Source organism: Girardinichthys multiradiatus, chromosome 3 (genome assembly GCF_021462225.1).
Source record: "Girardinichthys multiradiatus isolate DD_20200921_A chromosome 3, DD_fGirMul_XY1, whole genome shotgun sequence".
In the NCBI taxonomy this organism is placed as follows: domain Eukaryota; kingdom Metazoa; phylum Chordata; class Actinopteri; order Cyprinodontiformes; family Goodeidae; genus Girardinichthys; species Girardinichthys multiradiatus.
In genome coordinates this window covers 17,678,628-17,694,211 of record NC_061796.1, presented here as the reverse complement: position 1 = coordinate 17,694,211, position 15,584 = coordinate 17,678,628, and positions in this window count along the sequence as shown.

The window sequence follows — 15,584 nt, the reverse complement described above, 5'->3', positions numbered from 1 at the left end:
TCTCTCCCTCCTATGTTTCTCTCCCTCTCTCTCCCCATGAGCTCTAAAGTTTATTTAGAGGGCATGCCCCCCGCGTCAGAGAGAGGGAAAGAGAGAGACGGACTGAATAGATTCAGATAAGCACCGTGCTGTCTCTAATTCATTATTCCTCCTTTGAGTTTTTTCGTTTGCTCATCCGTAATCCGTAATTTTAAACCAAGAGCAGCTCAAATCGATACACACACAAAGTGTGCTCACAGTCAAAAATATAAACTGCCGGCTTGTTCCTTTTACCTTAAATGCTGAATTTATACTGCGAGCAGTGATGGTTTTAATATGACCAATACGGCTCACTGTCCGGGGTGGCACAGTCGGGGGTGGGATGGGGGGAGGTGGGGGGTGCAGGTTGGGGGATTTTAGGAGTAGTTGCCAGGAAAAAAAAATAGTCAATTGCACATTCAGTCAAGGAGGAGTTGCCCCCCCCCCCACCCCACCCCAATGATATTGATTGATACATTGTAAACATGTTGTATTATACAAATTTTTGTCAAAGTAAATCTTAATGGATATTATTAGAACTGAATTAAAAAATAAAGTCATGAACTTGATCCCAAATATAATTTCTTTAGTGATCCAGGTTATGGGTTATTCCTTTTGACCCACACTTTGGTAGCCTTAATCTTGGATATTATTCAACCCAGTAACCCAATTAAATTGTATTAAACCAAACCAGGACTAGATTACTGTATATATAACCTATAACTGGGATGTCAAAATAACTCAACCTGAACTGATGTTAATCCAGTGGTTTTAAAAGTGTGCCTTCCTCCAAAATAATACAAACCAATGGATACACTTCTTGCATAGTATACAAGTCTACTTTTTCAGAATTGCTTAGTTATTGATAGGTAAGAATGTACAAGCTCAATTTAATTCATGTCTATAAAGTAGGATATATCTTCTTATTCAGAGGTGACTTTTTACCTAATCTGCCGTATATATTATATTTTGAGATACCTATTGTAAAGTAAAAAAAAAAAAAAAGAAATCATGTTATCTATTCCTATATGATTTTTTTCTTTTGGTGTACCGAGCAGCATGGCTGATAAGTTGAGGAAAAAACGGATCCAAAGACGCACAAGCAATTCTTAGTACCACCTCTAGAGGGAGTTAGTTCCATAAAGCTTGAGATGAATTTCAGCACTTGACCCCTTCTCTGACGAGTCCAAATGCAGCGTTGTTACACAAGACCAACAGTTTCTCACATAATAAAAATGTAAATAAATTGTCTGTTTTAAGTGGGCATGCAGATCCAGAGAACACTGGTAAAGACTTTCTAGAGATATATTTTCTCATACATGCAAGGAGGGACTTTACAGGTTTGGTTGACTCTGGAGACAAGAGGAGGGAGGGAGGGCCAAGGTCTCATTTGTCTAACTATAGTGTTGATGTTTAGGGGGAACAGTATGCACGACTCCAGTGCTTTTCCCCACTGTGGCTTCTGGTCTTCCATCAGTCACCGGGCTGAGGAAAGCAATGCAAACACAGTGTGGGTTTTCTTTTTTTCATTATGAGAATACTTCCCTGTTTGCCCTGTACTAACTCAAGACCAGGACAGTGAGACATAGCAGAGATTGATGCATTGTTTTAAACTCCTTTACCTCAGTAGAAGCAGACCTCTTAACCCAAACTCTGCCAAAAGATATTAAGTGAAGTATTATGCGGCTATTACACAGTGAAAATGACAAGCCATCTTACTACATTTATATCTAATCCACAACTCAACAAACCTTCTCTTAAAATGTGTCACATTATGGAATGCAATGTCACATATAAAGATAGGCTTAAAGTAACATTGCTAAGATTTGAGAAATTCAAAGATAAATTCTAAAACCTCCGTCCTTCTCTCCTCAGTCTGCAGTTTATTGGTGGGGATGTGGGGGAATAATGCTTGTCTTTGTTTCCCAGACTCAACAAGCTCCACTGGCCCCCAGGGGTAGCAATGTGTGTGTGCCTGTGTGTGTTTATGTGCGTGTAGGTGCGTATGTGGCTGAGGGGTGTGGAAGGTTAAGGTCACTTGGTCAGTCCCTGTGACCGGCCCATGAGAGAATCAGTCGACACCTGTAAATGAAGTCTGGCAGGTGCATAGAGCCGGTTGACCCAGGATAGATGCACGTTACAAGTTTTTTTTCTTCTTTTCAGACTACACCTTGTCGTATTTTAGCCACAAACTAATTTAGGTCTTGTTCTCACAGAGCGAGGTATGGGGGTTTATACCAACATCGCTGATGACTCAGAGACAAAGATGGTTGGGAAAACACAATGTCAAGTTCACAATCATTTTTCGTTTCTTTCAAGAATTTCATTTTCAATACTTGCTGAACCCTTCCATGTTTGCAGGGGTGCTGAAGCCTGTCTATGGGTGAGAAGTAGTTACATTTTATCTACTGAATTGATCATAAGGACATGTAAAACAGGAACATTAATATTTTGTTCTTACCATCTTTAAACAGTGCAGTATGCAGTTTATATGTAAAATGTTTTGGGAGGATGGTCTTCTTTTAATTGAGATATTTTCATATGCCACTCCTTATATGCCTTGAGTTTCAGACACTGCACACACTAACATGAATATTTTGTGAAATTAAGGTTTTATGCTGTGCTAACATCTCTTCTCTACATTTGTATGACAAAAACAGAGATTAAAAAAACATTTTTCAAAGTGGAAATGATTAAAACTTCATTTTTTATTGTAGTCATGTGGACTAAAAGATTATGATGGTATGACATTTTCATGGTTTGATAACCTCAATTAAAAATGTGATAGACTCATTGTTTTAACCAAGAAAATGTAAACAAAATGTTTAGCTTCTCTGATTCAGATGAAAGCATCTGAATCAGAGGAGCAGTTCTTTGTCCTCAGTAGTCCTATTGTTGCTAAAATATTTTCATAAAATCTTAGTGCTTATTGCACAGAATCTTAGATCTTTTTCTCATTCTGCTCTTAATATAAAAACACTACGAGATTAACAAGCTGATGTTAACAAGGAGGTTAGTTGGACTATCTGCATTAGTTGCCAGTTTGCAGTCAGCTACTTTAGAGACATTCTAGTTTTAGCTGGCCAGCTGTATTTTTAAAACTGCACAACCCTAACAACAGTGATGGCTGCCATTCCTTTAGTTTCTATGCTACGACTGTGTTTTTTGTGACTTGAAATATTTCTGAACAGCTGAATTTTTCTTTCAGTTCAGACTCTCTTTTATCCTTAAATTAACTCAGCTGGTTTTAGTGCTGTGAGGATAATTTGCAGTTGTGTTATGAAAATTGTCTGGCGGTTTTCTCTCCAGTTGATATCAGACGATCTGTATACAGCCCTTTAAAAAGAAGAAGGCTTTATAGTCTAACATGTAAAATACACCAGTCATTCCCGTGTTTCAGCTATTAATAGGCTGTATGATATCCTTGTGACATTGCAAAAATCCCATAACCTCCAACTAAACAGGCATGCTACTCTTCTAATCCTTGGCGGCCTCAGAGCGGTGAACATACAAGGACACTGCAAAGCTCACACCTCTGATCTCCAAACTGTTCCTCCCCCCGCTCATGACTTATAAAATTCTCAGGTGACAGTGACAACCACTGGGCTGTCATCGGCTTATGAATTAGGTTCAGCTGAGTGTAGACAGCGACTGACAGAGCAAGCCTCACTAAGGTTTGTGAAAACATTGGAGTCTGTGGCATTATAGCTTTTTTTTTTTTTTACTTTCTCAGTTAAAGTTACAAATATCGCAGCAGTTTTCCTTGCACATTTTCTCACCATGAAGCAAGCAGGGCAAGACTGTAACACAGCAAAAGGGGTAAGATCTTGAACCAAGCAACTTCAGCCAAACTAACACAACCATCCCCTTTAACTCTGTCAAACATGGTGGTGGCAGCATAATGTTGCTGGGAGGCTTTTTCCAGGGAAGAAGAAGTTAGAAAAAGACCTAAGGAAGACAGAGAACGTAATAGTAAATTGATTCATTTAGCACTTCTCTAGTCATACTGTCCAGTCAAAGTGCTTTACACTAGATCCACATTCAGCCATTCACACACAGATTAGTAAGCAACTTTGGCTTAAGTGCCTTGCCCAGGAGCATATCAATATGTGACAGAAGGAAGCTGGAATCCCACCCACAACTTTCAGATTGCAAGATAACAATTGTGCTCAATGAGCCACAGTCTCTCCATAAAGCTAAATAAAATTAATATATTAACGCTTGTTGTTGTGCTGTTGTGTTGTTTTGTAAAGTGGCAAAAATTGAAAAGTTCAAGGCATAATGATACTTTTACTAAACAGCATAACATACATACAGTCAAAGGTCTTAGATTAACATAAAAAAGGTTCAGACAGGTGTGTGTCTGAGGGAGAAAAAACTTTCACTTATATACGTGTGAATGTAATCTAGGTTGATTGAGGGGATCTCTTCCTATTATGAGGGATTGAGAAGGTGGTCAAGGACAGATAATCACTCTGCCCAAGCACTGTCAGCTGTACACACAGAGGGAAATCTGGACAGAGATTTGAACAGAGAAGGTCAGATAGCTGTAGACTGTAAATGTGTGTATATGCATGTTCAGGCTGGTAGCTCACCTTTTCATTACCATGTATGAAATTGAGAAATATGTAAAGAAGCATGAACAAATTGAGCTTAAGGCCACAGAGAATGCAGTCAAAAATTTTGAGGTTTGGAACGCTGAACTTCATCAGTACACTTCACAATGTCCACTCAGGGTAAAAATAGCATAAACACAGTCTCCAGCTTGAATGTTAGTTCATAAACTGAAGATTTATATGACAATTCATCCAGTGAGGAGGAGGAACTCAGAAATGTGCAGCTGCTTAGAGACCTAGTAAACTGGCACAATATGGAGGGATTTAAAAGCCCTCTGGGGTGAGCCCTTACTGCTGATAGTTCACAACAGTGGGGAAATGCTGCTTATGACAAAAAGCGATCTGGGAGTGTTCAGGTTAAATGAAACAATTTCTGATCCAGGTCTGCCCAGCATTGTTGGCCATATGTGTCAGCTCTTCAATTTTTCCAAAGAGCTGTCATCAGAATCCTTTATGTTCAAAAGCCATACAGTAATTGTGCTTGTCTCACTCTTTTCAAATAATCAGTCAGTATTTAACTTGAGAGGGTTTGCCGGCATTACCATAATGCAGCAATTATTCTGAGAACACCATCTCTTACACCACTTAAACTTTATAAGTCCACCTACAGTTAGCTTTACCACAAGGTGTTTGGCCCTAAAAAGTCACTACTCTTCTTTATTTAGTTCAGACAGAGATAAAATATGCAAGTACAACAAAATATTAGTAAAAAAACATTTTCTTCTCTGATTAAACTTTATGCTCACAAGACCCACAGTCAGCTTTGTGGCTGTTGACTCCCTCATCAAGATATCTCTTATAGTTGTGACATGACTTGTTTGGTGCCTTCATCTTTTAGTGTATGATTGTTTCTCGCCTTCATTCTAAGGCTTCAATTGTTTGTTACTGCAGGGGCAAAATGTGTTTTCAACAAATAGACTGTTTTTGCAGGGTGAGAAGAAATCCATCCTCCCTGTCTTAACACCCCAAGATCTAAGATCCACATCCACACTTCCTGCATTGATGATTTTTGCAGCACAAGTGCTCACTGTGTTGCTAATAAGCAGCCACTAATCCATTCACATATTCCCATTAAAAAGGTCTTTTTTGTGAAGAAAACCAACAGATATCTCTCTACACCCATAAGGAGGGACAAGCTTCACGATAGTATTGGGTAAATCCTGTGTGGGTATAACTATCTGTTCTCTTAAATGCGCTGCAGCAGGATTCCCCATGGCAAGGTTCTACTGATTTAGCAGTGAGTGTGGAAATAATTACGCATTCCATCTAAAATTGTGTCTCTGTTCTCAACCCCATCTACAGCAGCTCTTTAAATAAACTAAGCTGTTGACTTTTAAGGGCATGGCTTTCTGTGTCTGACCATCAGTGTGACCTCAACTGATGTATTTCCACATTTTTTACTTCCCCTTGATTGGGGAATGACTTGCCAAGTAATCCTCATGACTGCGGAATGGGTTGAGGAGTAGGTTGGGGTTGAGTGGGGTAGGGTTGCTTAGTTAAGTTAACTTGAGTGAAGTTGGATGAGGGGATGTGGTATTCTCATAAAATTGAAGAAAAAAAGTCAGTGAGCTAAGCCAGCTACCCCTTGACAGGAGTGAAAAGGTTTATATGATCTCTTTCCCCTCTTGCTTTGCAACCCTGATCTTGCCGTTCTTGTGAAGCTCCGAGGAGACAAAAGCAGCATACTGGGGATCAACCACTGCCTCCCAAGAAATTTTAATCATAAGGGCACTGCTGCCCCCCCTCACCCACCTCTGTTGTTTCCAGGCAACATGTGGTATAGACCTGGGATGTTCTGTGTAGGGGGTGTCTTGAATTTCTGTCGTGGGAGGGAAGGGTGTGAAGATCAGGTTGTGCAGAAAAGCACCTCAGGGTTATTTTATTAATTGGCATGGGGAGTCTTTTCCTTTGTGTCCATGAAACAATCCTCCATGTTCAATCTTAATTGAAGGTGGCCCGTCTCCTCTCCAATTTTGTACTGTGATCAGTGAGCTCTGCAGGGACCCGTGTCAGGAGTCCCCTTAAAGAGAGCCTGTGTGTGAGTGGGGTAAGGTATGCATGAAAGGCATTAGACACCATCATTATCACGGAAGTTTGCAAAGCTGCATGTCTTTGGGCAATCTAGTTTCATCATTTAAATACTATAAATCATTTTTTGTTGACGTTTTACTAAACACATGGTTCAGGAATAGCCCCGAGAAACTTCTCCTTTACTTAAAAGAAGGCAGATGGTTTGAGCTTTATTTTTCTAGTGAACAATTTCCTTCCAATCTGAGGGGTTCTAATGGAACGGGCCTGAATTACACCATGTGTGAAAGCAATATTTGGCCCTTTAATTCTCACCCAAGCAGAACAACCCCACGGCAAGGACAACTGGACTTTTCATAAAACAAATTAATGGAGATTTGTGGTCCAAGCAGTAAGGAAATAATAGAAAACAGCACTATTTTTCTGTTCCAGCAAACCTTTGAGTGGCCACATCTGTTCAGCCAGAACTACAAGTGGCTAATATTGCTTTGTTTATCTCAAGGACGTTTGAGACAGTGTGGTTTCAATAGTCAACAAACAGCTTCTCAGATGTTCTAAATATTATGGTTATGAAGTGATGTCTCTTTTCTCCAAAATGTGGTTTAGAGCAAGAATCCTGTTACCCATTCCAGGGTGTTTTGAGTTCATTCAGTTGCTTCGTATTAAAAAAGGAAGTACAAAGTCAAAACTGTATGTACAACTGAATACACAGAAACTAACTGTTCCACAGCAAGCCAAGAACATTTATCCAGAGTTTTAACCCAAAACAAACAAAGCTCACAAGCCCTGAGAAGGAGCCTCATGAAAGTGGCCCAACAGTTGTATTAGTAATGACCACCATGCACAACAGTGACATCATGCTGATAGCATGTTTAGCTCGAATAAAGCTTAACATCAGTGACCTCTTAATACAGGGTCTAAACATAGGTAATGGAATCCAGTTATTTATTTAATTGATTTCTTAATTTAAACCTACAACAACCAATATAGAGATGCTGGAGATTACCAGCCATGTCTCTATATGCCAGGGTTGTGTTAGAATAACCATGATGAACAGAAAACCTACAGGAAACAGAGAAATACGGGAACCAGACGAATAGCTAAAGTAGAATCCATTGGAGAGGAAACAGAAACCAGGAACTTAAATACAGGGGAGATGTGATGAGCTAGATGAAAACCAGCTGCAGGAGAACCAAACAGGGAATTGATGGAATCTGGACAAATGGGCACAGAATGGATCCAAATACAAACCTAAGTGAGAGCACAAACAGCTGCGGATCATGGCAGTTTACACCGTGAGCTTTTTAGTAGTTTAATGTCAGAGGATGTTTCTAGTACTCATAGAAATTAAATGATTACAGTAGAATCAGCACCTCAATGCCTAACTTAAATTCAGTTAACTATCCAGAGACATTGTGAACATACTGAACATAAATGGTTTAAAACAGTAGCATATTACTATGAAAGAAGTTCTTACTCTCTCTTTTGCTGTAACGATTTGAAATGAAATACAGTTCAGATATCCTGGAAAATTGAGCTTTGGAACACATTGACTCTTGCTACAAAACTCTATTCAAAAGTTCCTGGTATATGTACTAATACTACCATTCTACCAGGGCTATTATCTGGGGTAAATTTCTACCCTGGTAATTAGTTTTTCCCTGGTAAATCCACTGGAAATGCTGAGGGGTCATATTGGCCCCAGAAAACCACCCTGGTCGCTGGATAAGGTTTCCACCATCAAAATGCCCATACTATAGTTACTAAATGTTATAGTATGTAGTGTTCTGCTTGTTGTTTCAGCTCTGTTGTTCTTGAGGTTGGTCACACATTGTCATAGTGAACAAGTGAGAAAAAAATGTCTTCCTCTTAGCAGGCTTTAAAAATTAACAAATTTTGAGTATGTGCACACAAGAAACCCATTTATCTGAAAACCAGTCATATAAAAATACTCAGGACCCATAAAACAGTTGGATTTAAGGGCTGGTGTTATATAATTGCAGCCAAAGCTTATTATTGCTAATGACCCAAATAGGAGTGTTTGGCAGGGGACATTACATATGTGCTGCGCACAGTTAACCTAAATGATCTGCAGTGGCTTAACAACATATAAAATAAACTGTTGCTCTATAGAAAAGCTATTTGTGAGTAATGCAATATATTGGCATTCTAAATTAATTTATGAACTAAATGTGTTTTTAGCTCTTGAAGCTGTAACAGAAAATTAAATGTAAAAGGTTCAATAAGAACACACATCATGCAGATAAAATTAATGTTTGATTAATGTCTTCTTTGGTATAGACACGCCACTTATTGGGCTGCACGGTGGCGTAGTTGGTAGCACTGTTGACTTGCAGCAAGAAGGTCCTGGGTTTGGATTCCCGGCTGGGGGTGTTTCTGCATGGAGTTTGCATGTTCTCCCTATCCATGCGTGGGTTCTCACCGGGTACTCTGGCTTCCCAAAGACATACCTGGGGTTAATTGGTCTCTCTAAATTGCCCTTAGGTGTATGAATGAGTTTGTGCATAGTTGTTTGTGTGTTGCCCTGCGATGGACTGGTGACCTGTCCAAGGTGTACCCTGCCTCTCGCCCATAGACTGCTGGAGATGGGCACCAGCTTCTCTGTGACCCACTATAGAATAAGCGGTAGAAAATGGCCGATGTAAATTAATCAAAAAACAGTTTTTTTTATTATCAGCCTCTTTAGGTTATGGTAGAGACATCCAGATCCTCTTGCATATTATCCCTGACTAGATACAAGGTTTTCGTCCAGGGTGAACTTCCACAGAGCGGTTGAACACATGTTTGATGCATGTGAAAAATGTGAGGCCAGGAAAACATAACTGATCCTACATTTGACCAACAGAGAGGGGCGACAGTCTACAATGGCTGTTTAAAGCCCGTCATAATGGTATTGTATAAAAGCCACAGTGGGCTAATTTTTCTGGAGGGCTTGGACACTGGGCATCTACTTTGTTGAATAAGGTTTATGACGCAGAGTACCTGTTGCTAAATCTATGTACATCAGAATCAGAAAAGCTTTATTGCTAAGTATGTTTTTGGACATACAAGGAATTTGTTTTGGCGTAGTCGGTGCAATACAATACAAATTAAACAGTATAAACATATCTACAATATAATATAAATATATGTGCACAGTTTTAAGTGAGTGAGAGTAAATATAGAGCAGTATAGGATGCAAGAGCAATACAACAGTGCAGGTGATCATTGTGCAAGTATGGCAGTGCAAGTAAAGCAGGAGTCCATGCTGAGCGTTAATGTAACGCATACGTATACCATCATTACTAATATTTATAGTCCCTTGCAAAAGCGCCGTTGAACCTTTAGTACACATTTGGAAGCATTACAGCAGCAAACTTCGATGTAGTTTTGCAAGTTTTATTAGTATTTTTTGTTACAGGCCAACAAAAAGTATCACATAACCACACGGTGGAAGAAAAAGTAAACCAGGGTTTTAAATTCATTTAAAAAATAAAAAACTGAACTGTAGAGCATGCATATATGTACTCCACCCACTTCACTCCGGATAATGTAAAGGTTGTTGCACAGTTGCAAACCTACTAAGACTTTTCCACTGAAAATGACAGGCCTGCAAGTAGAACATTCAACAGGGAAGCAGTCAAAACCCTGGAGGAGCTGCAGAGATTAATGATAGAGGTGGGAGAATCTGTTGACATGACAACTCATACTTGTGCACTCCACAAGTTTGGCCTTGATGGAGGAAGGGCAAGAAGAAAACCATTGTGATAGAGGGAGAGACAGCCATAAAACAACTGTTTAACTTTCGCTAAAAGCTCTGAAGGGATTACAGCAAACACGTGAAGGAAGGTGCTCTAGGGAAAGGGGGCCATAATAAAAATTTTGGACACATAATGATGGTAGAATCAGGCTGTGGAGATGCTTTACATCAGCAGGAACAAGGAATTCAATCAGAGGTGATGGACGCTGGATGAAGCAACATACAGAGCGATCCTGGGAGCAAATCTGTTAGAGACTGTAATAGACTTGAGACCTTCCAGCGGAACAGCAATCCTAAACATATATTCAAAGCTACAATGGAATGGTTTAGATTAAACTCTATTCATGTATAAGACTGGCTCAGTCATATTCCAGCCCTATATCCAATTAAGAATCTGAGGCAAGACTTGAAAACTGATCTCTCCATCCAATCTGACTAAGAGTGAGATACTTTTTAAAGATAAAAGGCAAAGAATTTCAGTCTAGATTTGCAAAGCTGGCATACCCCAAACGACTTCAAAAGCTGTTTCTACAAAACATTGACTCAGAGAAACTGGATACAAATGCATGCAATATATTTCAAATTTCTATTAGCAAAATATCTTAAAAACATGTATCTTTTTCTTTTACTTCCCAATTGTGCACTTTGTATGAATCTATCATATAGAATCCCAAAGAAATACTCTGTGTTTGCAGAGTTTGCAATGTGACAAGAAGTGAAGAACTTCAAAGGTTATGAACACTAATAAAGGACACTGGATAAGGATATAACTGCCTCAAGACTTTATCTGTTTGTTGATTTAAGTTCTTCTCACTTATTCTTTGCTCAAGTAAGGGAATGCAACTTTACTGCTCTACAGTGACATAAATAAATGCAGTCCAAAAAGGCAGAACACTTCAAGACCATCCCAAAATGCTCTTTTTGTAATTCAGAAATTGTTAACTTGATCCACTGAAAACAAAACTTGGCTCTTGAAGAATAAGAAATACATTTGAAAAGCTATGAAAGACTGATATCCTTGAAAAGCCCTGATGCATTTTTGGCAAACTGCTGTGGACTAAAAAGTGCTCTGGACTGTTGCAAAAAAAACCCAAAAAAACAAACAAGCTTTTTAAATGTCTGTCAAACTCTAAATGTAACCAAAGAACTGGCAAAAAATGTTCCTCTTCACAAAATGTGACTAGTAACAACTGTTACGTTGTAATTTCTACTTTGTGTTTTACTCACTTTTTATGTTTCAAAGATTCATTGGTCTATGTTAAGCCTAACATGCAGTTCTGGTGAGAATATCTGGCATGATTCTCATAATAATTTTGGACTTTTTATTTTACTTGGGAACAATTCTTATCTCTGGATGAAATAGTTATATAATATGCAACCTGGTCAGATTTTACAAACAACAAATGTTTAGCATTAGGAAAAGCACAAAATCTGAACTGATGCACAGATATGCAGATATTATGTTACTCTGTGTTGTGAATAATATTATGAATATATTATTTAGTATTTAATATTAATATTTCAATATTTTATTAAATAATAATTTGGTCTGTTAAGTGTTGTCCTGTGGATATCCCAATAAGGCGGTGGTATTAGGACAATAGTGAAAGGGGTGAGCCATGCTCTGACATTACTGAACAGCAAAACTCTGCACACACGTAATAAATTCACACAGTTTCTTAAAATACAAGAATTTATGAACAAAAACAAGTCAACTCAAAGCCAAACATTGACATTCAATCAACAAACAGTTTACTATACTAGTACGATCTAACTAAACTCGTACTCGTACTCGTCGTCTTCCGCTTATCCGGGACCGGGTCGCGGGGGCAGCAGACTCAGCAGAGACGCCCAGACGTCCCTCTCTCCAGACACCTCCTCCAGTTCCTCCAGGGGGAGCCCAAGGCGTTCCCAGGCCAGCCGAGAGACATAGTCCCTCCAGCGTGTCCTGGGCCGTCCCCTGGGCCTCCTCCCGGTGGGACGTGCCTGGAACACCTCCCAAGGAAGGCGTCCAGGAGGCATCCGGTATAGATGCCCGAGCCACCTCAACTGGCTCCTCTCAATGTGGAGGAGCAGCGGCTCTACTCCGAGCCCCTCTCGGATGGCCGAGCTCCTCACCCTATCTATAAGGGAGTGCCCAGCCACCCTAAGGAGGAAGCTCATTTCAGCCGCTTGTATCCGGGATCTCGTTCTTTCGGTCATGACCCAAAGTTCATGGCCATAGGTGAGGGTAGGAACGTAGACCGACCGGTAAATTGAGAGCTTTGCTTTTTGGCTCAGCTCTCTCTTCACCACAATGGACCGGCACAGCGCCCCCATTACTGTGGCAGCCGCACCAATCCGTCTGTCAATCTCCCGCTCCATTCTTCCCTCACTCGTGAACAAGACCCCGAGATACTTAAACTCCTCCACTTGAGGCAGGAACTCCCCTCCAACCTGAAGAGGACAAGCCACCCTTTTCCGGTCGAGTACCATGGCCTCGGACTTGGAGGAGCTGATCCTCATCCCAGCCGCTTCACACTCGGCTGCGAACCGCCACAGCGCATGCTGTAGGTCTTGGCTAGAGGGGGCCAGCAGGACCACGTCATCCGCAAAAAGAAGAGACGAAATCCACTGGTCCCCAAACTAGACACCCTCCGGCCCTTGGCTGCGTCTAGAAATCCTGTCCATAAACGTTATGAACAGGACCGGTGACAAAGGGTAGCCCTGCCGGAGTCCAACATGCACCGGGAACAGGTCCGACTTAGTGTCGGCAATGCGGACCAAACTCCTGCTCCGCTTGTACAGGGACCGGATGGCCCCTAATAAAGGGCCCCCAATTCCATACTCCTGGAGCAACCCCCACAGGGCATCACGAGGGACACAATCGAAGGCCTTCTCCAGGTCCACAAAACACATGTGAACCGGTTGGGCAAACTCCCATGAACCCTCGAGCACCCTGTAGAGGGTATAGAGCTGGTCCAGTGTTCCACGGCCGGGACGAAAACCACACTGCTCCTCCTGAAGCCGAGGTTCGACTATCGGTCGGACTCTCCTTTCCAATACCCTGGCGTAGGCCTTACCAGGGAGGTGAGGAGTGTGATCCCCCTGTAGTTGGTACACACCATCCGGTCCCCCTTCTTATGGAGGGGGACCACCACCCCAGTTTGCCAGTCCAGAGGCACTGTCCCCGACCGCCATGCAATGTTGAAGAGGCGTGTCAACCATGACAGCCCTACAACATCCAGAGACTTGAGGTACTCAGGGCGGATCTCATCCACCCCCGAAGCCTTGCCACCGCGGAGCTTTTTAACCACCTCAGTGACTTCAGCCTGGGTGATGAAAGAGTCCAACCCCGAGTCCCCAGCCTCTGTTTCCACCACAGAATGCGTGATGGCAGGATTGAGGAGATCCTCGAAGTACTCCTTCCACTGCCCGATAATGTCCTCAGTCGAGGTCAGCAGTCTCCCGCCCCCACTGTAAACAGTGTTGGCGAAGCACTGCTTCCCCCTCCTGAGGCGCCGGACGGTTTGCCAGAATCGCTTCGAGGCCAACTGGTAGTCCTTCTCCATGGCCTCACCGAACTTCTCCCAGGCCCGAGTTTTTGCCTCTGCCACAGCCCGGCCGCAGCACGCTTGGCCTCACGGTACCCGTCAGCCGCCTCAGGAGTCCCACAAGCCAACCACAGCCGATAGGACTCCTTCTTCAGCTTGACAGCATCCCTTACTGCCGGTGTCCACCACCGGGTTCTGGGATTGCCGCCGCGACAGGCACCGCAGACCTTATGGCCGCAGCTACGGGCAGCAGCATCGACAATAGATGTGGAGAACATGGTCCACTCGGACTCTATGTCTCCAACATCCCCCAGGTGGGAGTTAAATACATCCCTGGCCGAGGGCTCCGCCAGGCGTTCCCAGCATACCCTCACTATGCGCTTGGGCCTGCCAAGTCTGTCCGGCTTTCTCCTCCTCCAGCGGATCCAACTCACCACCAGGTGGTGATCAGTGGACAGCTCAGCCCCTCTCTTCACCCGAGTGTCCAAAACATGCGGCCGAAGGTCTGATGATACGACAACAAAGTCGATCATCGACCTCCTTCCTAGGGTGTCCTGGTGCCAAGTGCACTGATGGATACCCTTATGTTTGAACACAGTGTTCGTTATGGACAATCCGTGACTAGCACAGAAGTCCAATAACAAAGCACCACTCGGATTCAGATCGGGGAGGCCATTCCTCCCAATCACGCCTCTCCAGGTGTCACTGTCGTTCCCCACGTGGGCGTTGAAGTCCCCCAGCAGAATAATGGAGTCCCCGGGAGGGGCACTATCCAGCACCCCCGACAGGGACGCCAAGAAGGCCGGGTACTCTGCACTACCATTCGGCCCGTAGGCTGAAATGATAGTCAGAAGGTGCAGGGATACGACCCTCTCATCCACTGGGGTAAACCCCAACACGAGACGGCTGAGCTGGGGGGCAACAAGCAAACCCACACCAGCCCACCGCCTCTCCCCATGGGCCCCTCCAGAGTAGAAGAGAGTCCAACCCCTCTCAAGGAGATGGGTTCCAGAGCCCACGCTGTGCGTGGAGGCGAGCCCGACTATTTCTAGTCGATATCTCTCGACCTCCCGCACAAGCTCAGGCTCCTTCCCCCCCAGCGAGGTGACATTCCACGTCCCTAGAGCCAGCCTAAGCATCCGGGGATCGGGCCGCTGAGGTCTCCACCTTTGTCCGCCACCCAATCCTCTTTGCACCGGTCCCTCACGGTTCCCCCTGCAGGTGGTGGGCCCACTGGGGGATGGCCTCGCGTCTCTCGTTCGGGCTTGGCCCGGCCGGGTCCCGTGAGGAGCAACCCGGCCACCAGGCGCTCTCCAACGAGTCCCGACCCCAGGCCTGGCTCCAGGGTGGGACCCCGGCTCCGCCGTACCGGGCAACGTCACGTGCCTCGATATTTTGTTCTTCATGAGGGATTCTTGAACCACTCTTTGTCTGACCCATCACCAAGAGCCTGTTTGCCATGGGAGACCCTACCAGGGGCATTTAGGCCCCAGACAACATAGCCTCTAGGATCATTTGAGCACTCAAACCCCTCCACCATGTTAAGGTGGCGGTTCAAGGAGGGGTCTAACTAAACTACCAAGCAGAATAAAAGAATAAAGAAGACCAACTATATACAATATGAACAAG